At 36.1% G+C, this 25,628-nt stretch overlaps 1 protein-coding gene across 4 annotated transcripts in view; it reads left to right on the forward strand.

Annotated features, from left to right (window-relative positions):
* Positions 1–25,628, forward strand: part of LOC127856000 (RNA-binding motif, single-stranded-interacting protein 2-like) — a 247,648-nt gene that overhangs the window by 57,980 nt on the left and 164,040 nt on the right. The window contains exon 1 of one of the 4 annotated variants that reach the window (XM_052391964.1): positions 5,005–5,144. The exons of the other annotated variants lie outside the window; for them this stretch is intronic. The gene's annotated coding sequence lies outside the window, so the exon portion shown is untranslated. Of the gene's footprint in view, positions 1–5,004; positions 5,145–25,628 lie in introns of those variants that run through there. 4 annotated transcript variants of the gene reach the window in all.

The raw sequence follows: 25,628 nt of genomic DNA on the forward strand, positions 1-25,628 counted from the left end.
TCCATACATTTCAAAGAATCTTTGCAAAAAAAAATGATGTTCTGTGACATCTGCACAAAGTCACAGAAATGAGTTATGCCTAGTGGACTCTCCCATCCTTCTAAATTGAATTAATTTATTTCCAAAATTAGGGATGTATAGTATATTTATTTCTATATTTAGAATATTTCTTACATTTTCTTCCTTTAAGCACACAGCGCAGACCCTGATGAGATGCCGCATCATGCGGCGTCTTATCTGGGTCTATGCTGTTTGCCAAGGCCTTTTTTCTAGACGCTAAGCATAAATGGGTTAACCCTTTGCATGCTGGGTAATTTGTCTTCTGCTAAAATGTCGTCTGCTGAATTTCTAAAATAAGCATTTTCTTCATTTTTTTTCAAAGAATACTATCAGAATAGCAAACAGTTTGGATCCAGATGAGACGCCACGTTCTGTGGCGTCTCATCTGGATCCAAACTGTTTGCAAAGGCCTTTAAAATTCGGCTCCAGCGCTTTAAGGGTTAACAAAGGTGAGAGATGCATCTGTAATTCAGAATTGTGATTCTTTTTTTTCAACAAATATTTGTTTGAAATTAATTGTAATATTTTTCTATCTGACATCCCATAGAACATAATTTTGTGAACATCTGATGGATTATGAGCAATGCTGTTAAGCAAAGCATCTCAATAGACTTAATTCACATAACAATATTTCTGTCCAAAAGTGAGTCTGCAATGGCAACTTGCGGGGATATGTGGGTGCAAATAAATGATGTGAAGTATTTATGATCCCGTACATTACAACATGCCATGTAGGTACTAAATAACTCAATATTGTAAACATGCCATATATATTTTTGTGGGTATAAAGCCTTGGCAGGAGAACTAGATATTTGACAAGTATATAATTGTGCTGTTATTGTAACAGTGTATGTTGTATTGAATGTTAATGGACAGAAGTATTAAATATGAATGACATAACTTCCCTTTTGTTCGTATTGTATGTGTTGATAATCAACGTGTTGATAATCAACTGCACACTAAGTAAATGCATTTTATATGTATTATCCATCTCATACTATAGTAGGGCAACAAAATGGCTCTTCGGGTGTTTTTTTTTTTTAAGTTGCAACATTTTTTTTTAAATTGTGAAATTAGGTGGAGAAAGAACATTTTTGATCAGCAAAAGCCCCTGGCCCATTGTATAAATATGGATAACTCTAGCCTATCTGAAAGATAACCTTATTCGGATAAAGATAACAGAAGTCAAAATTCCTTTGCAAAATCTTATCCAAAACTTAACCAAAACATGCACCTGTTTGGATATCTATTTTTTATACAATCGATAACCGAAAAAATATATCCTACAAAATTGAAGATAACCAAAAATCACGGTGGGGAATCATGTGATCACAAAAGTACATTGTACGCACAAAAAACAGAAGCAATTGACAGATGATGTCCTCAAAACCGTTCAGACGATGTACTCAAACAAAAAACGTTCAGACGATGTACTATTTTCCAAATTCCTCGCCACAAATCTAAAAAAGCTTAAACAACGTGCAAAACCTTGTACACAATATTCTAACCATGTTATCAAGCAAAAATTGTTGTATTTATTTCGTTGTGTGTCGTCTTGAATAGCAAACACGTCAAAATAAAGTATGTTCAGACGATGTACAATTTTCATTGTTTATTGTTCCTGAATGTTTGAGAAAACTACAGAAATCTAAGAAAAACTACAATTACCAGAGTACATAAGGCGACTAAGCGGGTACTCTGCGCATAGTTATCATTTATTTTGATATTGTAAAATATGAGAATACCTTGATTTTCGTCATTAAGCGAGAGCTTTTTCCGCCATTTTGTGCGTATGATGTACTTTTGTGATCACGTGATTCCCCGCAGTGAAAAATTATCTGCTTGATAAGAGATGTCCAGATTTATACAATTTGCTAATCATCCAAATAAAATTTAATTAAAAGTTTTTTAATCATGAGTAGCTAAAATACCTGGTTGGGGGCTTGTTGGCCCTGCAGAAGTTTTTAGGGTTAACCCATTTATGTCTAGTGGACTCTCCCATCCTTCTAAATTGGATCAATTTATTTCCAAAATTAGGGATGTCTAGTATATTTATTTCTTACGGAAATTCCTTTAAGCAAACAGCATCATGTGGCGTCTCATCTGGGTTAATTTTAAAATCTATGTTCTGCTGATTACATTACATTAACTGTTACAATAAGAAATGAAGGCACATTAAGTAGCATCACTTGAATCTTTGTTTAACTGTTGGTCGAACATTTCAAATTTAAACATAATGATTTTTAGCTCACCTGATTGCTCAGGTGAGCTTTTGTGACCGGTCTTTGTCCGTCGCCCGTCCGTCCGTTAACATTTTTTCGTAAACACTCTAGAGGCCACATTTATTGTCAGATCTTCATGAAACTAGGTCAGAAGCTTGGTCCCAATAAAATCTCGGTCGAGTTTGAAACTGGGTCGTGCCGCTTCAAAAACTAGGTCAAAAAAAAGGAAAAACTTGTAAACACTGTAGAAGTCACATTTTATGCCCAATCTTCATGTAACTTTGTCAAAATGTTTGTCTTAATGATATGTTGGTTAAGTTCAAAAGTGGTTCCGGTCCGTTGAAAAACATGGCCGCCAGTGGGCGGGGCAGTTTTCCTTATTTGGCTTTAGAGAAACCTTGTAAACACTCTGGAAGTCACAATTTTTGCCCAATCGTCATGAAAGTTGGTCAAAACATTGGTTTTATTGATTTCTCGAACGAGTTCGATAATGGTCCAGATCGGTGAAAAAACATGGCCGCCAGTGGGCGGGGCATTTTTCTCTATATGTATATAGTGAAAACATGTCAACACTCTAGAAGTCACATTTTTGGCCCAATTTTTATGAAATTTTGTCAGAACTTTTGTTTCCTAGATACGTGAGTAAAGTTTGAAAATGGTTCCGGTCTGTTAAAAAACTTCGTTGCCAGGGGGATGGGGCAGTTTTCCTTATATTTGTATAGTAAAAAGGCTTGAAAACAATCATGAATTAAGGTCATGTAACATGCGAGACAACTCTTCTAAATATTGCATTTAAGTTTACAGTAGTTACTCCCCTTTGATTATTATTGTTTTCATAATAATACAGTGTAGTTGTGTTTCATTTATGTGTTAATTGTTATTCGAGGTTGGATGTTTTTATGCCCCCTTTCGAAGAAAAGTGGGCATATAGTGTTCAGACTGTCCGTCCGTCTGTCTGTCTGTCTGTCTGTCTGTCTGTCTGTCTGTCTGTCTGTTCGTCTTTCTGTCCCACTTTGCATTCAGGTTTCCAAAAATGCTCATAACTTCTATGTCCCTTGAGATACAACCTTCATATTTGGTATGCATGTGTATATACAAGGCCTTTCCATATGCACAAACATTTTTAGCCCTGTGACATTTACCTTGAAGTTAGGGTCTGCGTTTAGGTTTCGATATCTGCGTTTAGGTTTCGAAAAATGCTCATAACTTATACATCCCTTGAGATATAACCTTCATATTTGATGAAACTCTCTAGAAGTCACATTTTTTGCCCAATTCATGAAACTTGGTGAATAGATTTGTTTTATATATATCTCAGATGAGTTTGCAAATGGACCCGATGGGTCAATGAACATGGCTGCCAGGGGGGGTGGGGCAGTTTTCCTTATGTGACTATATAGAGAGAAACCTTGTGATCGAACACTATTAAGTCACATTTTTTGTCTAATCATCGTGAAACTTAGTCAATAGATAGGTTTTATTGATTTCTTGGACAAGTTGGAAAATGGCTCAGATCGGTAAAACACACTTGTTAGCTCACCTGATTGCTCAGTTGAGGTTTTAGGATTGGTCTTTGTCCGCTGTCCATCCGTCCACATTTGGTTTGTAAACATTCTAGCTGTTGAGCAAAATCACATAATTAATGCCATAATTATTGCCCTTAGATTGTCAAAATTTTCATTATATTATACAAAATCATGTAAGCAAAGTTTGATGTTTGGTAAGGGGGGTCAACTCAAATTATAGGTCACCATTTCAAATCTTACAAAAACAAAAACACTCCCTACGCCAGAGTTTTGGTTCAATAATGATAAAACTTGACCAGGATGTTTGTCTGGTCAATATCTAGGTCATGTTTGACATAAGGTAAAGATTGAATGAACCGACTCCTCTCAGGTGAGCGAACTAGGGCCATCTTGGCCCTCTTGTTTCTTTGATCACATGATTTAACTTTGGTCAGATGATTTGATTCTGATCAAATGATTTGGGTCTGGTCAGTTGATTTGAATGTGTTGTTATGATTTGTTTTGGTCAGATGATATGTCTTTGGTTAGATAATTTGGGTTTAGTCCAGATTTGGTTAGGTGATTTTATTTTGTTCTCTTTTTTTACATATATATATATAGGTCAGATGATTTGGTATAGTCTAAACTCGCCCATGTTGAGATTCCAATCTGAGACCTTCGGAAAAATAACCCAGTAGTTTGCCAATGGTTATAAGGGAAATACCTATAAAATTGATTCCAGATCATGGTAATTGACCGGTGCATGATTGCAGGCCCAGTTGGTCCCATGTGGGATGGAATCCTGGCCAGCAATCACATAGCAATTAGCGATTGTCAGAGCACAGTGCTTTGTTTCCAGGGCACAAAAATAACAAGTCTGTTTTCTGTAAGAGAATCTAGTGTATAAACCTTCATGGTGTTTTATCATTCTGCTATTCTGAAATACAACATTAAGATTTTATACAGCTTCCGATACGTGATTCTTGTGATTTGGCTTCCAGAGTGAGTATCTATGCTGGATTTCCATCAAAATTCTGTGAAAACACACTGATTTTATTGTTATATCTCTCTTGCAAAGAATTTATGTTCTCTCTCACAGTGGGCTTTTATATGAAAGCGAGATAGTAACTCGACTGATTCAGCTACTGGTGCTAGTGTTTGGGGGACTCAAATGAAAAGCTGCTGTGTGCTTCAAAACTCAAACCCGAATGCAGGTTGTTTTCTTGTTGACTGAAGGCTCTGCGAGTTAAACAGTTAAACGTGTGCCAGAATTTGAAAGTTTAAATCATTCTGCAGGGAATTTTTAAGTTTACACTGTGCTGCGTACATTGTGTGTTTGTGGATTTTCAAAAGAGAGGTATTATTAGACATAGATATTAAGGATTTTTTCCGGTCAGAATATTTCACATTTGAATTTGACAGTCTGGTAAGTTTTTAATGTCTACTCAATATTGTTGTGTCATTGGTGTTTTTAGTAAATGTTCAACTCGTAATAGTTACATTGTCATATTGTATGATTTGATTATGAATCTTTGCTGCATTTGCACATGTTCAGTTTGGCAACAATATTTGCATGGAAATGCTAGCAAAGCAATGAACATTCAGTCCTTATGATTTTCTAATTTGTACAGTCTGGCAATTTTGTACATGCATTTGAACATCTTAACATCCCTTTCATGCACGGCCATGTGCTTTACGTGCTTTGTTTTATCAGAGAATCTGAACATGGGCTGGAAATAAACTGAGAAAGCCCTGTTGTTAGAAGATTGGTTTGTTGCAAAAGGATCAGATACTGATTCAATGACAACTCAGAACATTTTGCTGTTTAGTTGTTACTCAAATGATGTTGCGATAATGTCCGACACTGATTATTTATGTCAGACATTTGGAACTGTTTTTGCAAAAAAACATATCTGTGAAAACAAACATGGATGAATAGATTTGTGTTTTAGAGTTCCTGGTTCTACCCAGGAAATGGACCCAAAAGTTTATCAATTATGAAGCCTAGGGCTTACAGCAGCAATGGAACTGAAAGAAATAGGTTTAAATTAACAGCATAGCAAATGCATTGCCTTTCATCAAAGCTTATAATGTTATTTGCTATAAATTTGCTGTACCATTTATATAGTACAAGTAAAAAAGGAAATAGCTTGTATTGGTTTTATCAGCAGCTTTATTCTAGCCCTGCAAAGAGAATTATGTAGTTTGTAATCTACAAGACTTTATCCATATGTTTATAAACAGTGAATTGTAAATAGCATTTAACATTAGATAAAGTATGTTTCCCTGAATGACAGAAACAGGCCAAATATTTTGGGTCATAATATGCTGTTCTTTTGCGCTGATCTTTGTTTGCTTTGATGTTTTTCCTTGAAGAAAATTGTATCCTGATTGGTCAAAAGGTTTTTTTATGCCCCAGGATCGAATGATCAGGGGTTTATTGTTTTTGGCATGTCTGTCTGTCTGTCATTGTATGTGTGTGTCTGTCCCAAAACTGTAAGGTTGGTCATAACTTTTGCAACATTGAAGATAGCAACTTGATATTTGGCATGCATTTGTATTTCATGGAGCTGCACATTTTGAGTGGTGAAAGGTCAAGGTCATTGTCATCCTTCAAGGTCAAAGTTATTTTTTCTTAAATAGCTGCCGTGAGGCTTCAAAGCGCAGTAGGGGGCATTGTGTTTCACAAACACAGCTCTTGTTGTAAGTGATATCTGATTCAATATTTGATGGTTATCTTTATTCACTGCATTTAATGAGACAATGGACTGAGTTCTCTTATATTGAATACACATTTTCATATCTCTGTTTGTTTGGCTTTAAAAAAAAATGTTTTAGTGATTTCCAAGCAAACTTTGAACACATTACCACTTGTTCATGCACATTACCACTTGTTCATGCACATTACCCATTGTTCATGCACATTACCACTTGTTCATGCACATTACAACTTGTTCATGCACATTACCACTTGTTCATGCACATTTTACCACTTGTTCTTACTTGTTCATGCACATTACCACTTGTTCATGCACATTACCACTTGTTTATGCACATTACAACTTGTTCATGCACATTACCACTTGTTCATGCACATTTTACCACTTGTTCTTGCATATTACTACTTGTTCATGCACATAATCACTTGTTCATGCACATTACCACTTGTTCATGCACAGTTTACCACTTGTTCTTGCACATTACTACTTGTTCATGCACATTACCACTTGTTCATGCACATTACCACTTGTTCATGCACATTACCACTTGTTCATGCACATTTTACCACTTGTTCTTGCACACTACTACTTGTTCATGCACATTACCACTTGTTCATGCACATTACTACTTGTTCATACACATTACAACTTGTTCATGCACATTACCACTTGTTCATGCACATTACCACTTGTTCATGCACATTACCACTTGTTCATACACATTTTACCACTTGTTCTTGCACATTACCAAGTGTTCATGCACATTACCACTTGTTCATGCACATTACCACTTGTTCATGCACATTACCACTTGTTCGTGCACACTACCACTTGTATATGCTCATTACCACTTGTTCATGCACATTATCACTTGTTCATGCACATTTTACCACATGTTCTTGCACATTACTACTTGTTCTTGCACATTACCACTTGTTCATGCACATTACCACTTGTTCATGCACATTACCACTTGTTCTTGCACATTTTACTCCAAAATATCTGTTTACTCTATAATTTAAGCCGCCCTCTGTATAAAGGAGGTTTAATGCTTGTGTCATGGTTAAGTGTTGTCCCATATTAGCCTATGCAGTCGGCACAGGCTAATCAGGAACAACATTTCTGCCTAAACTTGATTTTTGCTAAGAAAAGACTTTCTGGAAATGAAAAATATCATAAAAGCGGAAACTTTACCCACATGCATTAAACCCCATTTTCACAGAACACGGCTAATTTATATGTAAATACGCAGCAAATGTTAATTTCTGAGAAAAAATCTTCAGTTAAGAGCTGAAATTGCCTGCTGAGTTAATTAAGAATGTTTTTTCGCTACTTGGAAATCTGTGTATTTCTGGCGACTTCCAACTGGGAACATTCAAGTTTTTAATGGAAATTCTTTCTGAAATTTGTGTTCACTTAATGCAGATGTATACAAGATTTATTTTGCTAGATTAAATTCCTATCAGTTAAGGAGAACATCTTTCAGCTAGCACCACAAAATGATTTGTGCATGTGGAGCAAATGTTTGTGCTAATTAAGAATTTGAAAAGGTAGTTATTGAACCCCACCAGTGAACTTTACTGTATAGGCAATTGCTATTTAAAAAAAAATTCAAATCTACACCCGTAAATTAAGAACAGTCAAGTTTTTAAGTGAAAATTAGATGTCCAACCTTTTTGATAAACAGTCATGCAGTGAGTGATAATTGAATACATTCTAAACAATACTGTATAATCACAATAATACGTAATTATAGTTATATCCCCTGTTACGAAATAAAGATGTACTTGAATCACCATGGACGTCTGGATGTCCATAGACACAAACTTTTCACCAGGCGTTCTTCTAAAATCTTCAAGTACAACATTCGCACTCAGGGCCTTTTTTTCTTCTTTGGCAAGGGCCTTACATAGGCCCCTCCCCCCAAGAGAAAAGACCCTTCCTCTAAAAGAATATCTTTAAAATGATGAAAATTTCCCCAAATTTCAAGATTTAACGTAAGGAAATTAATTCCCCTTTTTTGAGTTTTGTCGATAAATTTTCCCCTAAAATGGAAGGCCAATCTGGCCCTTCCCCCAAATCAAGAAAAAAAAGCCCCGGAATTTGCACACATTCTTCCTCATGATAATTTTTATGACATTGTCTCTAGGATTGTTATCATTCTACCATAAAAGTTACACATTAGTTACCAGCGGCTTCTCAGTAACAGTCGTTTGCAAGTTGTAAGTCCCTTGACATTTGGAACATCTCCAAGGTAATCAGCAATTACTGGTAATCTGCTGTGCAATAAGATCGAAAAATCTTGCACAGGGTTGTTTGAATGAATGAATACCACATGTTTTTACGTTTATTGGTACAATGTTACCACTTAATTACTGCCAAATAATCTGTTTGTCATGTTTTTTACATACGATAACTCATTAATGTAAGCAGATAGCAGAGATATTAATGACATTCTGATGGCATCATAATTATGTTGGCCTCATTTATTAGCTGGGCTGTTTTGGGAGAAAACCCGAGGTATTGTCATAGCCAGCTCGTCGTGTCGTGTCCGTCATCGTGTTGTCCGCGTCCACGTTGTGCTAAAACCTTAACATTTTGTCAAGGTTTTGAACATTGGCTCTAAAATCAAAGTGCTTCAACCTACAACTTTGAAACTTCATATGCAGCTGCACCTTGATGAGTTCTACATGCCACACCCATTTTGGGGTCACTAGGTCAAAGGTCAAGGTCACTGTGACCTCTAAAAAAAAGTAATCTGACAAGCTTTCATCTATTCAAAACTGCACCCGCAGCCAAGCGTGGCACCCGTTATGCGGTGCTCTTGTCATGCTTACAGTCCAACCCCTCTTAAGCAGCCAGTCAAGGGAAACAGCCAAATTGGCTGCTTAAGCGGGGTGGCCTCTTATGAGGGGGTTGGGTCATAGGGAGTCTGGAGTTGATGAGTGCATGGCCAACTGTTCAATTTTTGTATAAACAAAATGGTAAATATGTGTACATGTACTAAACAATGTATAGACTTAAAATAATTTTATTTCTTCCTTTCTAAAATCAGCTATAAGACAACATTTTTATTCAAAAAATATTCTATTCATCTTTCTAATCATCATCAATATCATCATCATCAGAATCAAGTCAATGAAAAAAAATCATTCTCATGATTCATTGTTTACACAATGCGCGTTGTATGGCCCCAATGCACTTAAGATGGGAACAGTTGTGAATCAGTTATGCGTGAATAACTCCCGTGTCACTATAAATCGATAATTTAATCGGTTTATTGCAGTTTTATGGCTTTGAATACCTACCGCACTAATTGGTCCCGACAGTGATCTCCTTCACGATAAAATCGTGGCCAGTTACTTAAGAGACTGATAATAGCAACCGGGTGTAATCCTCCTGGTAATCGTGCTTTTCATGCATAATATTATAAAAAACATTTTTTCGCCGCGTAAAGGGTTTTATCAAAATTAATATTGAAATCATTGTAAATATAAAACAAATATAAATGTTTTGTTTTATTCCCAAATAGAAATAATAATTTGTAATCCGAAACATACTCCCGATTGTTTAATGTTAACGAGACGTTTACAAATTCTAGCATCATGTATTTCTTTTGTCCCGACAAAAGCGCGCGAAAATTATGCACCAATGTACAATGTCACGCCATACCCATGGTTCGAAAGCATGCGTGTATTGATTTTTGGATAAAAACTTTTAACTTTTAATTAGCCGATAATTGTCATAAATGTGTGCTTAAAATAGTATGAGCTACAAATAATAAATTATAAATTAAGAATCTCCTCTCCAGTAATAATAGGTGATATTCGCACGTGCGGAAACAAAAAGATCAAACGATCGCATATTGCTTTTAACCCGATAACCCGATAATCCGCCGCTAATTAATTGCAATTTGCAAACTGGCTGTCAAAATGTTTATCACCCATCACGCTTCAGTACTACAGAGCCTAAACCGCAGACTGGACGTACGTATCGATTTTTTTGCCGTTGCGTCTGTGTAATTTTGCCAATGTACATGGCTGACTTACTTGCGCGTGACCACTCATATGGGGGAAATTTAACATTTGGGATGCAAAATTGCTGGCCGCTGGCCGGAGAAACGGGGTTACCGCTTAAGAGGGGTGCATTATATAGTGTTTATCGACGGTCGCGGCACAGACCGGCCGCCTACACGGGGTGACCGGCGATGAGGGGTGACCGGAAGTAGGGGTTGGACTGTATATTGACCCAAACATACAAATTGTGTCACAAAATAAATTATTGAAAGTTACTTTTGGTGAGTGTGTTTTTTTGAATTAGAATCATTGTGATTTATGTGGACATGTAAGCACAGCCTGTTGGTCAATACCATTGGACTAGTAAACATTGCCTGTTGTCAAATGCCTGTGGACAAGTAAAAATTGTCCTGTTGCCTTAAGTATGATGAGTAAAGCTTGCCATTGCCAAATGCCTTTAGACGAGACAAAGTAAGCATTATTCAATGTGTCTGGACAATAACACATTTCCCATTTTCAAATACCTGTATACAATGATGATTAAACTTTGCCTGTTGCCTACAGAGTGCCTGTGTGTTAGTACACATAGCATATTGCCCAATACCTGTGGATAAGTAAACATAGCCCAGTGCCCAATGCCTGTGTGCTAGTAAACATAGCCCAGTGCCCAATGCCTGTGGATAAGTAAACATGGCCAATTGCCAAATGCCTGTGTGCTAGTAAACATAGGATATTGCCCAATACCTGTGGATAAGTAAACATTGCCCATTGCCCAATGCATGTGTGCTAGTAAACATAGCCCATTGCCCAATGCCTGTGGATAAGTAAACATGGCCAATTGCCCAATGCCTGTGACAGTGCGCAAGAAAGCATAGCCCATTGACCAAAGCCTGTGTGCTATTACCATAGCCTATTGCCCAATGCATGAGGAAAAGTAAACTAGCTCAGTGCCCAATGACTGTGTGCTAGTAAACATAGCCCATTGCCCAATGTATGTGTGCTAGTAAAAATAGCCCATGATCTCATGCCTGTGGATAAGTAAACATAGATCAGTGCCATATGCCTGTGGATAAGTAAACAAAGCCCATTTTCCAATGCATGTCGATAAGTAAACATAGCCCACTGCCTGATACCTGTGGATAAGTAAACATAGATCAGTGCCCTATGCCTGTGGATAAGTAAACATAGTCGATTGCTAAATGTCTGTGGATAAGTAAACATAGCCCATTGCTCAATGCCTGTCAGGGTTCGCAAAGACCTTGAAAAGTGCTTAAAAATCAAGGTTTATCTTGAAAAGTGCTTAAAAAGGATCTGGAGTGCTTAAAAGTGCTTATTTTCAACTATAGCCTTGAAAAGTGCTTAGAAAGTGTTTGAATTTGGCTGGAAAAGTGCTTGTAAAACGGATAAAAATATTTAATTTCCGTGAGTCGGAAGTCGTAGTTATTTTTCACGATTTATGACGGTTCTGATCTGTTAATACGGGCAGGTACTGGATCGGTACGGGTTGGTATGGGTTTTAGAACCTAAGGGAGGCAACTACTACTAATCTTCTGCCAATTGGTTTACTTCGGTTTGTGTTGTACGCATAATGCCATTACGGTGCTGACAAATATGCCAGCGAATAAGTGCATTTTTCAGAAAGGGTGGCTTTTGAAGTACCCTTGGGTTGTTGACAATGCCGATTCTAAAGTCAAAGCATCTTGTAAAGAACGCAGAACAGGTATAGAGATCGACAGTATGGGGGAATCGGCGTTGAAAAGCCACCTAAAACGGAGTTTGTCTGTGAAGCAAATTCATTCAGTTAACCCAATTCATTCAGACGTACTGCAAAAGACAAAAGACAAAAAAGTTGCACTTGACTGATTGTCAAATAAATTAGATGATACTGTGAAGAAACTGCAATCTGTTTAAATGAGTGCAGACTCTCAGTCTGAACATATACAGTAAAATATTGCATCTCTAACAGATTTTACATGTACATGTGTACCTGCTGTAGAAAATTACTTAATAAGTATAATTTTTACAAGCCTCAATTAATACATGGCATTTTATATTGGCGTTGCGAGATTCTGTACATTTGTAGTTTTCTATTTTAACTTCAGATTTAATTTGTATCAGATGCATAATTGTCTTTAACATTTTGTAGCAGCTATATTATACCACTGGAATATCTGTTATGAACATTTAGAATACATAATGATATTCAATACAAATAACAGGGTTTTTTTGGTATGTGTAATGTCTTGGTCAATTACTATATCATAATGAAATATCTTACTTTTGATTAAACAGTTGTTACTGTAGCAGGGTAGTGCAGACTGTTGAAATTCACATAGAATGTTAGGCAAGAAGAGACCAATTTAGCGAAAAATATTGTCAGTATTGGCCACAGAATAATATACAGTTTTCAGTAGGTCGGACTAAAAAAGTGCTTCAATTTGGATTTTTTCCCTTGAAAAGTGCTTAAAAAGTGCTTGAATTTCATTGGAGAAAATCTGTATGAACCCTGCCTGTGGATAAGTAAACATAGCCCTTTGCCTATGACAATAAATGACTTTGACAGTGTGCTATAAAACATAGTTCAGTGACCAATGCCTGTGTGCTAGTAAACATAGCTTAGTGCTCAATGCCTGTGGATAAGTAAACATAACTCATTGCTCAATGCATGTGGATAAGTAAACATAGCTCATTGGCTCATTGCCTGTGGATACATAAACATAGCTCAGTGCCTGATGCCTGTGTGCTAGTAAACATAGCTTAGTTACCAATCCTTGTGGATAAGTAAACATAGCTCAGTGCCCTCCATTGCTCTATGACTGTGGATAAGTAAACAGAGCTCAGTGTTCAATGCCTGTGGATAATCAAACATACCGTATACGTGCGCTTATAAGACGCATTTTTGAGACTTAAATTAATAAGTTACAGTTGGGGTCGCGTCTTATAAGCGAGATACTGGTGAAAATAAACACAAAATTTCAAAATATCGAGTTTACTGGGCTTATGCTAGCCAAGTTGGACACTTGTCAGTTGTTTTGAATCATCGCGGCAGCCATTTGCATTTTCTCTAAAGTCTGTATTGGCCTGTACCGTGTATCGGAACGCTATGTTCAGTTACCGATTTATTTGTAATAAAATGTATTGTTACTGATTTTGTTGTCTATTATTTTTAATTTGAATTTTGTTATTTTTGGGGCGTAAGACGTTATATTGTCCGTGATTATTCTTGAAAAGTTTTTATCACCCGATTGTCTGCGCGCGATGTCGTTAAATGCCATATAAATTGGCCATTATAGTATACGTGTGTAAGCGTCTACACGATGCCAACAATATGCTAAAAACAACAGCAAAATCAATTCTTAGTTTGAAACTGTCAATTGTTTAATAAACACGCTGCCGGTTACAAATGCTATTTGACAACTTTGTATCACCTGATCGTCTTTGTTCCACGTCGTTAATTTTCAATTAAGACATAATTGGCAATTAGGGTATCCTCTGAAATAAGTTACCAGTTTGCAACTGTCAATTGTTAAATAAACATGTTTATTCAGACGACCCACTAATGCCGATGACACATTATTTATTAGGGGCCAACAACGAAGGGAGCAAAGAGCGACCGCATGCAATTATCCGCATATGGCTTTCTTCTTGACACGTGATTTCGATCTGCGCTTCGGAGTCTATCACTCTATCACGCGATTGGCTAATTTTATGAAAGTAGGCGTTACCTATTGTTGATAGACAATGGGCGTAAAATTTGCATAATCTAGGTAATAAAACTAAACGCTTTCAAAATATCTGCCTATTAGATTTCAATACCTGTCAAACAATACAATTAAGATGACTGACACAATCAATTTTGCTTGTGCATTGATATTACGAACGTAATATGTTTGCAATTGTTTGCAATTGTTAGGGCAAATGATTAATACGCAATTGTTAGAAATTTTGTCAATTTGATAATTATTTTTATTGCATGAATAATACTTGAAAATAAATTAAAACCCACTAATATATCATAAAATAAACAAATATTATTTACTTTGTTGTTTGATTGTTTTATTTTTCAGACTTGCGTGAAATACTAATTGCATGCAGCGCGAGTTTGAAAAATTCTCAATGTTTTACTAATTGATGATTTTCTTTAACATTCTGCCATTTTTCGTCCATTTTCCGGCCGATGAATATGGCACAATTTGACCGCGTCTTACACGCGGGTCAGTCTGAAATCCACCCATAAAATGTCCAAAGTCGGTGTGCGTCTTATAAGCGAGGGCGTCTTATAAGCGCACGTATACGGTACCTCTCAGTGTTCAATGCCTGTGACAATTGCTAGTAAACATAGCCCATTGCCTAATGCCTGTGTGCTAGTAAACATAGCTCAGTGCCCTTTGCCTGTGGATAAGTAAACATTGTCCAATGCCTGTGTGCTAGTAAACATAGCCCATTGCCGAATGCCTGTGGATAAGTAAACATTGCCCATTGCCCAATGCCTGTGTGCTAGTAAACATAGCCAATTGCCCAATGCCTGTGGATAAGTAAAGATTGCCTGTTGCCCAATCTCTGTGGATAAGTAAACATAGCTCAGTGCCTGATGCCTGTGGATAACTTTACTTAGCCCATTGCCCAATGCCTGTGGATAAGTGAACATAGCTCAGTGACCAATGTCTGTTGACCAATTTTCCATTGCTCAATGACCATGGGCAAGAAAACATGAAAAAGGCAGAAAAAAGAAGAAATATGTAAATATAGAGTAACTCGAAAGGCAAATATATAAGTGATTCATTAATGTGTTAAAGGGTGGAAACGCCTGATAGCAAGAGCCCCAGTTTGATGGTTGATTCTATCTGCATTTCTTTGAGAAAAACTCATAAGCTCATACAACTGTTGGCTTGTTCCAAAATCGAGCTGTTTTGATGATGGAGAGGACGCAAATCTGATGTGATCGTTGGTGGTGTGGGAGGGTATAAGGGTATAAACCTGTTTGGTGGAGAGGACGCAAATCTGATGTGATCGTGGGTGGTATGGGAGGGTATAAGGGTATAAACCTGTTTGGTGGAGAGGACGCAAATCTGATGTGATCGTGGGTGGTGTGGGAGGGTATAAGGGTATAAACCTGTTTGGTGGAGAGGACGCAAATCTGATGTGATCGTGGGTGGTGTGGGAGGGTAAAAGAGTATAACCCTGTTTGGTGGAGAGGACGCAAATCTGATGTGAGCATGGGTGGTGTGGGAGGGTATAAGGGTATAAACCTGTTTGGTGGAGAGGACGCAAATCTGATGTGATCGTGGGTGGTGTGGGAGGATATAAAAAGGGTATACACCTGTTTGGTGGAGAGGACGCAAATCTGATGTGATCGTGGGTGGTGTGGGAGGGTATAAGGGTATAACCCTGTTTGGTGGAGAGGACGCAAATCTGATGTGATCGTGGGTGGTGTGGGAGGGTATAAGGGTATAAACCTGTTTGGTGGAGAGGACGCAAATCTGATGTGATCGTGGGTGGTGTGGGAGGGTATAAGGGTATAACCCTGTTTGGTGGAGAGGACGCAAATCTGATGTGATCGTGGGTGGTGTGGGAGGGTATAAGGGTATAACCCTGTTTGGTGGAGAGGACGCAAATCTGATGTGATCGTGGGTGGTGTGGGAGGGTATAAAAAGGGTATAAACCTGTTTGGTGGAGAGGACGCAAATCTGATGTGATCGTGGGTGGTGTGGGAGGGTATAAGGGTATAAACCTGTTTAGTGGAGAGGACGCAAATCTGATGTGATCGTGGCCAGGTGGTGTGGGTGGTGTGGGAGGGTATAAGGGTATAAACCTGTTTGGTGGAGAGGACGCAAATCTGATGTGATAATGGGTGGTGTGGGAGGGTATAAGGGTATAACCTGTTTGGTGGAGAGGACGCAAATCCGATGTGATCGTGGGTGGTGTGGGAGGGTATAAGGGTATAAACCTGTTTGGTGGAGAGGACGCAAATCTGATGTGATCGTGGGTGGTGTGGGAGGGTATAAGGGTATAAACCTGTTTTGTCTGTTATGCCGTTCGGGGGGGGGGGGGGTCATTCCACTGAAATAGGTTTTCTTGCCAAATACAAATCTTAGGGTAATATTTTTTTCCTTTTTGAAGTAATATCCTTGTTATATGTAATTATTGATAAGTATCTTATAAAAACATACCATACTCATATTTGTTAAAACAGTTAATTGTTTATCTTTGTTTCCCTTTGAAGTAAACCTTAGTGTCTTTGTTTATAATTTTCTCAAAGGGAGATCAGGTTCCACAGACCTTACTTGACCCCTTAATGGCCCTTTTATCTGAGAATCTGGTCAGTTTTGCTGGAACTAACCACCTTAAATTATTCACTAATACTGAATTATCTCTAAACTCATCAAAAGTTAATCTGCAAACCATATGTCATAATCTCTTAGACATTAAATATGTCAGGGGCCCAAATTTACCTGGCTATGATTTGGCCCCAGATGTTTAAGGGATAATTATAGGGTTTTTATTGCTGGGTTTCTAGATAAGATTTGTTTGCATATGTGTAGACAGTATTTTCTGGAGAACTGTCAGTTCTGACAACAGGCTGGCATGTTCACTATGGTTAGAGGTTATTTAAGTTGTGACACTGCTATTTTTTTCTTGGGCGAAAAAGTAACGCTCATGATAAATTTTGTTTTGCTTTTTCTTTCGTACATGCCAAATATTGAAATATTGTTGGCACATTGCGCTATTATTGCATGCTTACTGGAAATGTTTGTACTTTTAGAAACCTATGCTTATCATAATGCCAGGTAATTGGCTTCAAAACTTCACAACCAACAAAAAGCTTAATGTGTACCCCATGGGTATTTAAGAAGATTTCCTATGCACCATGAAGTGTGTTGTATTCACTGTTGTAAAATTGTGATTAATTAATACCATGGCTTGTTGGGATTTCAAGGTTTAATTGATAATTTATGAAGGTGTCATTAATTTCCACACCATAAGACCATTTCAGCATGATAACATTTGAAATGAGAAACATTAAAACTCCTCTAAATGCTCATCCCTGCACTTTAATAATGATTGGTATCCTGCTGTAGATCTCTCTGTAGTATTAATTAATTAATACTTAAATTTATGTCTAATGGGATCTTGTTAATCAGTTTTGATGCCATCATAAAAATGTGAATAATGAGCTGTGCCCTCACAAAGTGTGTTTGTGTTTGTTTGTTGTTGTTTTTTATTTGGGGGGGGGGGGCATAACATATAGCACTTTTATGCCCTTCTTATAACTTCATAATTTATTGTGCAAATTTTGAAATAACTTGCCAAATATTATCACTGTGTCAGGAGGGTTATCCTGCACAACAACTTTGCCACACAATTAACCCTTTCCCCATCAGAAGCAAAGTGAACATGGCTTTTGCAACCAGCATAAAACCAGAACAGCCTGCGAGTTACTCGCAGTCTATTCAGGTTTTAAGGTGTTTGCTACTCATCAGTATCTAATGGATGATGGTTGGAAATGAAGCCTTTAAAACTTGAATCTAGTAAAAAAGATCTTTAATTTAATTTAACTTTCTGAGTGACTACGAATGCATCAAAATACATAATCTAAGGGGTAAAGGGTTAAAAGGTCTATTACAGCTAAATACAGTTGACTGTGCCCATCTTATACATGTCTTGTTTTTATGTTGCATTAACTCTTCCAGTGCTGGAACCGAATTTTGAAAGCCTTTGCAAACAGTTTGGATCCAGATGAGACGCCACAGAACGTGGCGTCTCATCAGGATCCAAACTGTTTGCTATTCTGATAGTATTCTTTGAAAAAAATCAAAGAAAATGCTAATTTTAGAAATTCAGCAGACGACATTTTTGCAGACGACAAATTTCCCAGCATGCAAAGGGTTAAATGGGGAGTTTGGGCTTGACCAGCATGTGAGTATGAATGAAGAAAATAATATAAAATTTAATAATAATCTTTATATGACACCGTCAATCAAATATTGTTTAATTAAATGAAATTGGTTACGAACAAGTTTAAAAGGATATCTACTCATTTATTGTTGTTTGTTACAGAATCAAAATTGTGTCTGTTTGTCGAATGTGTGTCGAATGAATTAATATGCGAAGAGTAAATGGGTTTTTCCCTGCTTTGAATAATTTGTCTTGCATAGATAGGGCAATTTTTTGCTTTACAGCGCAAAATTATGTGGCATTGATAAAAGTGTGCTTTCGTTTATTTTCTAATACTGATTCTTCTGAACTTGTATTCTAGTTTTTTATGCCCCCAGATCGAAAGATGGGGGGTATAATGTTTTTGGCCTGTCTGTCATTGTATGTGTCTCAGTGTGTGTGTGTGTCCCAAAACTTTTACAAAAACTTTAACTTTCTTCATAACTTTTGCAATATTGAACATTGCAACTTGATATTTGGCATGCATGTGTATCTCATGGAGCTGCACATTTTGAGTGGTGAAAGGTCAAGGTCATCCTGTAAGGTCAAATGTCCAAAAAAAAATCAAAGCGGTGCATTAGGGGGCATTGTGTTTCTAACAAACACATCTCTTGTTATTCACAAGTGTTATTTTTTCTGTTTTGAAACAAGTAATAATATACATAATTATGCTTTAATTGCTTCCAGCTGAGTTTTATTTACAATAATAATAAATTATGCTATCATCATAAACGTTCACAAAAAAAAGTAAAAATTGTTGATATGCATGTTAAAAATCTCTTGCTGCATTGGCACAGAATTTCTTCACCCCTTAAAAAATGATGTGAGGTTACTGCATGACTGTATTATAATGAATGTGTTGTTCACATGACAGTAATAAATAATTAAATAAGAGGTCAAGTTTATGTTTTGATCACACCTGACCTGTCACACAGTCACCTGATGAGCGATTGTAAGTGGTTTGAGTGTGAAAATGTTGTATCTGATCCTCATCTTAATATCAGATACAATTGATTAACGCTGAACCCTTGACATACAAAATGTTCTTGCTGTAGCCTCACAGACTGAGTACAATTGCATTAATTTGATGTTGTAATAAATGAGTTACTGCTGGCATTTATAGCCAGCAAATATTTGGCAATTATGTATGGGATTTATGACTGACTTGATTAATTTTTGCATCACATAATAATAATTGCGCTATTAATTAATGAAGACATAGAGTAATATGATGGACTTTGGGTCCAGTTCATTAACCCAATTAATTTACTATTGTCATGCGTTTGTTGTTAGCTCGGCTTTTTTCGGAGGAAACCGGAGGTATTGTCATAGCCAGCTTGTCCCCCGTCAGCGTCTAGCTAAAACCTTAACATAGGCTCTAAAATCAAAGTGCTTCCACCTACAACTTTGAAACTTCATATGTAGCTGAACCTTGATGAGTTCTTCATGGCACATCCATTTTTGGGTCACTATGTCGAAGGTCAAGGTCACTGTCCTGTCACAAAGCTTTCATTTATTCAAAATTGCACCCACAGCCGAGTGTTGGCACCGCTATGCGGTGCTTTTGTTACTGTTTATGTTCATTTGGGAAATAAATTTTCATTACATGTAAATCTCAATCAAACACATTGTAAATAATTTTAAGCATTAATATTCGGCAGTTGTGGTTTTTTTTAGTATCTTGAATAAGATCCATAATATGTGTAATATGTGTGAATAGATTATTAACCTTGTTTGTTTCTGGTACTTATTGCTTTCACATAATGTTTCTTAGTTCTTTCCTTCCCCTGCGAAATGTTGTTCTGCAGTTCACGAATAATTCGTGAACAGTTCATGAACTGTTTGTGAACTGAGTTCATGAACTGTTCACGAATAGTTCGTGAACAGAAAATGAGCCACGTCTGTGAAAAGTTCTTGAAATTTTAGTTCATGAACTGTTCATGAACACTAATGGCATGAAGTGTTCATGAAATATTCTTGAAACCTAATGGCATGAAGTGTTCATGAACTATTATTGAACCCTTATGGCATGAAGTGTTCATGAACTATTCTTGAACCCGTGTGGCATGAAGTGTTCATGAACTATTCTTGAACCATTATGGCATGAAATGTTCATGAACTATTCATGAACATCAATGGCATGAAGTGTTCTTGAACAGTTCATGAACAACACAATTCTTGAAAAATTCTTCAGGGTTTTGCTGTTCACGAACAGTTCATGAACATTTTCCTTCTATTTTTCAATGGCTCATTTTCTGTTCACGAACTGTAAGTGAATAGTTCATGAACCATAGTTCTTCAAGAGTTCATGAACTGAGGTGGCATGAAGTGTTCATGAACTATTAATGAACAAGAATTTGTCAATTTATGCAAAGGTTATCATAAGTGTTACTAAAGCTCAACAAACAGGTCAGGGTAAGAAGAAACAAGTCTTGTATTAGCACTTAACATATTGATAGCAACATATAACAATAATTTAAATATAACACTAATAACTGAGATACAAGTGGTTTGATAATACTCTTTAAATTTCATAATACAACTTTGCACTATATGTTCATGAATAATTCATGTATTGAAAAGATTATGAATAGTCTCATTTTCAGTTCAAGAATCATTTACTAATCAATGGTTTCCCTGAAATGGTTACACTTACAGTGCCAAAGAACTTGAAATGGAACCAATGGCTGATCAGTTCAGCTGGTAATTTATTAAAGACTTACATTTTCAAATATAACATAAACCATGTGCCTTCCGTTTCAACTTCCTGTGCACACAATATTCTTTCTTTGTAAAACCAGCAATGCAATGTACTTGAGTTCTTGATATCATCTTAAACTGTTCTTGAAATAAGATGTCCTTAAAACGTTCTTAAACTTGTCTTTTAAGTCTTCCAAGAACAATGACAGATCCTTTTAAGAACATATTGGATTCTTAAAAAGTCCATCATACGTTCAAAAACATTGTGTAGACCTGTTTAAGAACATCAGAAGGAAACATGTTGTTCAAAAAAGTTCTTAAAGTGTTCAAGAATAGTTTAAGAATAGTTCAAGAACAGGAAAGGTCCTTAAAAAGTTATTGAAGTGTTCCTGAAGGCAGTTCTTGAACAGTTCTTGTACAAATGTTCTTAAAATTCTCTAGAACAGGTCAAGAACTTTAACTTACAGTGGTGAAAGTACTATGCATATTCATACTAACTTCACAGGTTTCACAAATCTACAAGATTTGTATGCTAGACATTTCAATATTACTTTCAAAAATATGTATGAAACATCTAGCACAAAGGAATTCATGAATTATTCATGATGGATCCTTAAAGTCTGTCTCAGAAAAGACATTAGAAGTACTTGTGCATGAAATGTTCATCACTAAGTATTTATGGTTAGATGAAGAACTGTTCATGAACTTTGAAATGTTCAACAATAATTCATAAACAGTTCATGAACATGTCTTAAGAACAGTTTATGTCCAAAAGTTCATGAACCAAGCTCAGGAACTTTTTCAGAACCGTTCATGAACAGTTCTTGATTGGCTTGAAGTGTTCATGAAATCATGAACAACATTTCGCCGGGGTTAACTCTTTCAGTGCTGGAACCGAATTTTGAAGGCCTTTGCAAACAGTTTGGATCCAGATGAGCCGCCACAGAACATGGCGTCTCATCAGGATTCAAACTGTTTGCTATTCTTATAGTATTCTTTGGAAAAAAAAATGAAGAAAATGCTAATTTTAGAAATTCAACAGACAACATTTTAGCAGACGACAAATTTCCCAGCATGCAAAGGGTTAAAAAGCAGAAACATTTGTACCAAATTTTTGTTTCAAACCATGTCTACAGCGATAACAGCAATTGCCATGTTATGTTGCTGAGCATACATGTATACATCCATGTTTCTTACCAAAACATTCTGTAGCACCTATGCATTTATTATTTAATTAGACTGGTTCCTATCAGACCCTGCCCCAATTATTGATGTTGTACAGACCCTAATTAGCACCAGTCTGATCAAAATCATTCATAAACTGAATTTGTGAACTCCTGTCTTTATAAAGCCAGAGCAGCCTAAATGTTGATACTCAAAGCTTGTCTTGTAGTAGTTTTGCTCCGAGAAGAGATTTGGCCCTCATATTTTTACTGGTCTGTTATTTTTTGCTGCTCCTCATCATGATAATTGGCTACTTTTCCAGTAGGACTTATTTGCCAAATTATTTTGTTATGACAGGCGTTGATGATTTCTTAAAAATCTCCTTCTGTAACCAAGACTGCTTATCGTACTCAAGTTTTGCCAACTCATCAAAAATTGTATTTGTTAACAGTCATGTTATATGCAAATGTTTATCCTTTCAAACCTCTTAGAGATCTAGGTGATATCATTTGTTAACCCTTTAACCCTTAAATACATATTTTGATGCATTTGTAGTCCCTTGGAAAGTTACCTTTAATTAAATACCTTTCTTACTAAATTCAAGTTTTAAAGGCTTCATGTCCAACCCTTAGATACTGATGAGCAGCAAACAGCATAAAACCTGAACACACTGTGAGTTACTCAATAGCCATTTTCACTTTGCTTCGAAAAGAATTAACTTATTATGTTAAGAATTGAAATTATAACTGTCGAATCCTTAACTAGGTAATTACTTGTTTACATTTGTATTGACAGTTTTAGTCATAGATTATTAAAACAGATGCAATATTAAAGTTACATCTTAGAATGTTGATTAAAAAGTATTGTACAGCTTTGTTGTATTTAACCCTTTGCATGCTGGGAAATTTGTCGTCTGCTAAAATGTCGTCTGCTGAATTTCTTAAATTAGCATTTTCTTCGATTTTTTTTCAAAGAATACTATCAGAATAGCAAACAGTTTGGATCCAGATGAGACGCCACGTTCTGTGGCGTCTCATCTGGATCCAAACTGTTTGCAAAGGCCTTCACAACTCGGTTCCCGCACTGTAAGGGTTAAAAAAGAATTACTTAAATTTTCTATTTATTATTTATCTTTTGATTAATTTCTATCAAATTTATATAAAATGTTTATTGTTGTTCATTACTTCTCATTCTCAAACAAAATTTTAATTAAATAAAGTTAAAAAGCAAAGCATTTCATCATTTACTCTGGCAATTTATGTAAACATCTGAAAATACTATTGTTTATGTGAAAAAGACAGTGTTTTGTGTGCCCCATTTTTGGCATTCTATGATGCTAATTGTAAAGTTTTGCTGTTGAAATAGAACATTAATCAAATACCATCTCAAAATAAATAAAATTCATTTCATGCAGTTCAAGCCAGTAAAAATTGTTGTTATGCTGATGTGAATCAATTTTTTCTTCTTAATAAGAAATTCAACTACTGTATTATAAAGTTGACTTGCTCCATCAAAACTAGTAATTTGTGGAAAATGAAATTGTCTTATAAATAACAAATTATAAGTGATATGAAGACGAGTGATAAATGATTAGATGATTTTTATCTGCTGAGATTTATGCCCCTTGCCATTTATGAAGTGAAAATAATCAAGACTCGGCATCTGTAAATAAATCGTGGATAAGTTTGGGAATAAATCACGTGCAATGTGATATAAAGAGTTGTAAATAATTATTATTCATGTATCTGTTATTTTCAGATTGAAATGATTTTTTTCCTGAAACTTTTGTGAATAGAAACTAGACCCACACATTCTAGGTCCTGTTTCTAGCTGTCTGACATAGAAATAGATAAATAGAAGATGTCAGTGTTTCATTTGATAATTGATAATGGTACTGAACACTCAAGGTTATCACGAGTATTATTGATTACTTATCAAATTACTTTGTATGCGTTTGATTTTTCAATAACTATGATTGGATAAAATGACAAGCCTGCTGAAACACTTGCCAAAATGCTTATATTATACCAACATTGTTTGTTTCCAATGATAACCATGTGAACATTGTTATAACTCAGCCAACAATTGTACAAAAGTAATGGTTTTGTGGAAAAAAACAGGGTTTCATGGATCCATTTCATTCACAATTCCAGTTGGACAAAACTGGCATTGTGTTCACAACTTCATTCTCAAAATGATTGAAACAATGTAATTAACAGTGCAGGTCCAGATATAAATGTTCTAAGAGTTTAGCATTCTACAATCCAGCTAAAGTAAGTGAGATGATAAGAGGAAAATGTAGCAGCAAAGAGATAGGGTAATGGTCTGTGGAGGCATGAATGAATGAAACCCAGGGTGTGTGGCTTGTGAGTGGTCCAGAAATTGTTACATCAATCTATTGTGCGGGCAATTGGTTTGAATTGTATTTATTTATTCTGTTAGGCCAGGTGTATTAATGGACCTAAGTGGTCAGGACCTGCAATTTTGGTTGATCTGTAAATTTTGCTGGTAGGGGCAGGCTGTGCTCTGGCTCAGTTTCTTGGCTAAAAAGTATGGCTTGCTTTAACTTACATAGAAAACATGACATTTATCTAGCTCATTTCTTTTGCTAGCGACTTTTGGAGGAATAAAATAGTGAAATAGCTGAGCTGTTTCCGACATATGGGATTAAAATTTAATATATATGTGTTATTGATTTAAATGCCCAATATAATGCAAGCAATGTAGGTTAGGCACTCTTTGAAGAATACACTCATGTTTATCTAAATGATGCATTCATTTTAACCTACTCATTTTCCATGATTAAATAGCAGCTATTTTCAAAATTTAGTGCATATTAATTCGGTTAGGGGGTGGTGGATTTTTTTTACTAAGGGAGTTAATCCATTCAAAAGGCTTTCACTTAAAAGGATCTCATTATTCAAGTGTTGTCTCCCTTGCATCTTCTATTTTGTATAAAACTTAAACAACTTATATTCTAATGAATATATTTTGTCAAAATCTATTCAGAGTTTGTGATGGCTATTTATTTAAAAATTTTACTACATTGATTACTAGCAGATTTCTACCTATTTCTGCAAGTGTGAAAAACTCTCGTAAGCAATAAGATTACGAGCGCATTCAGGATATCAGTATAGGGCTAAGCAAATATTGTTAGTGTCATTGTTATTTTTGTCATTTTTTTTCACTTTTGCAAGTCTCATTCTATTTGTGGAGCTGATATTTACTGTATCAACATGAAACTTAAAGGAAATGTCAATAGGAAGCACACTCATATTTCATGAGTGAGATTTTTACTGCAGATTT

The sequence above is a fragment of the Dreissena polymorpha genome, chromosome 13 (genome assembly GCF_020536995.1).
Source record: "Dreissena polymorpha isolate Duluth1 chromosome 13, UMN_Dpol_1.0, whole genome shotgun sequence".
Classification (NCBI taxonomy): domain Eukaryota; kingdom Metazoa; phylum Mollusca; class Bivalvia; order Myida; family Dreissenidae; genus Dreissena; species Dreissena polymorpha.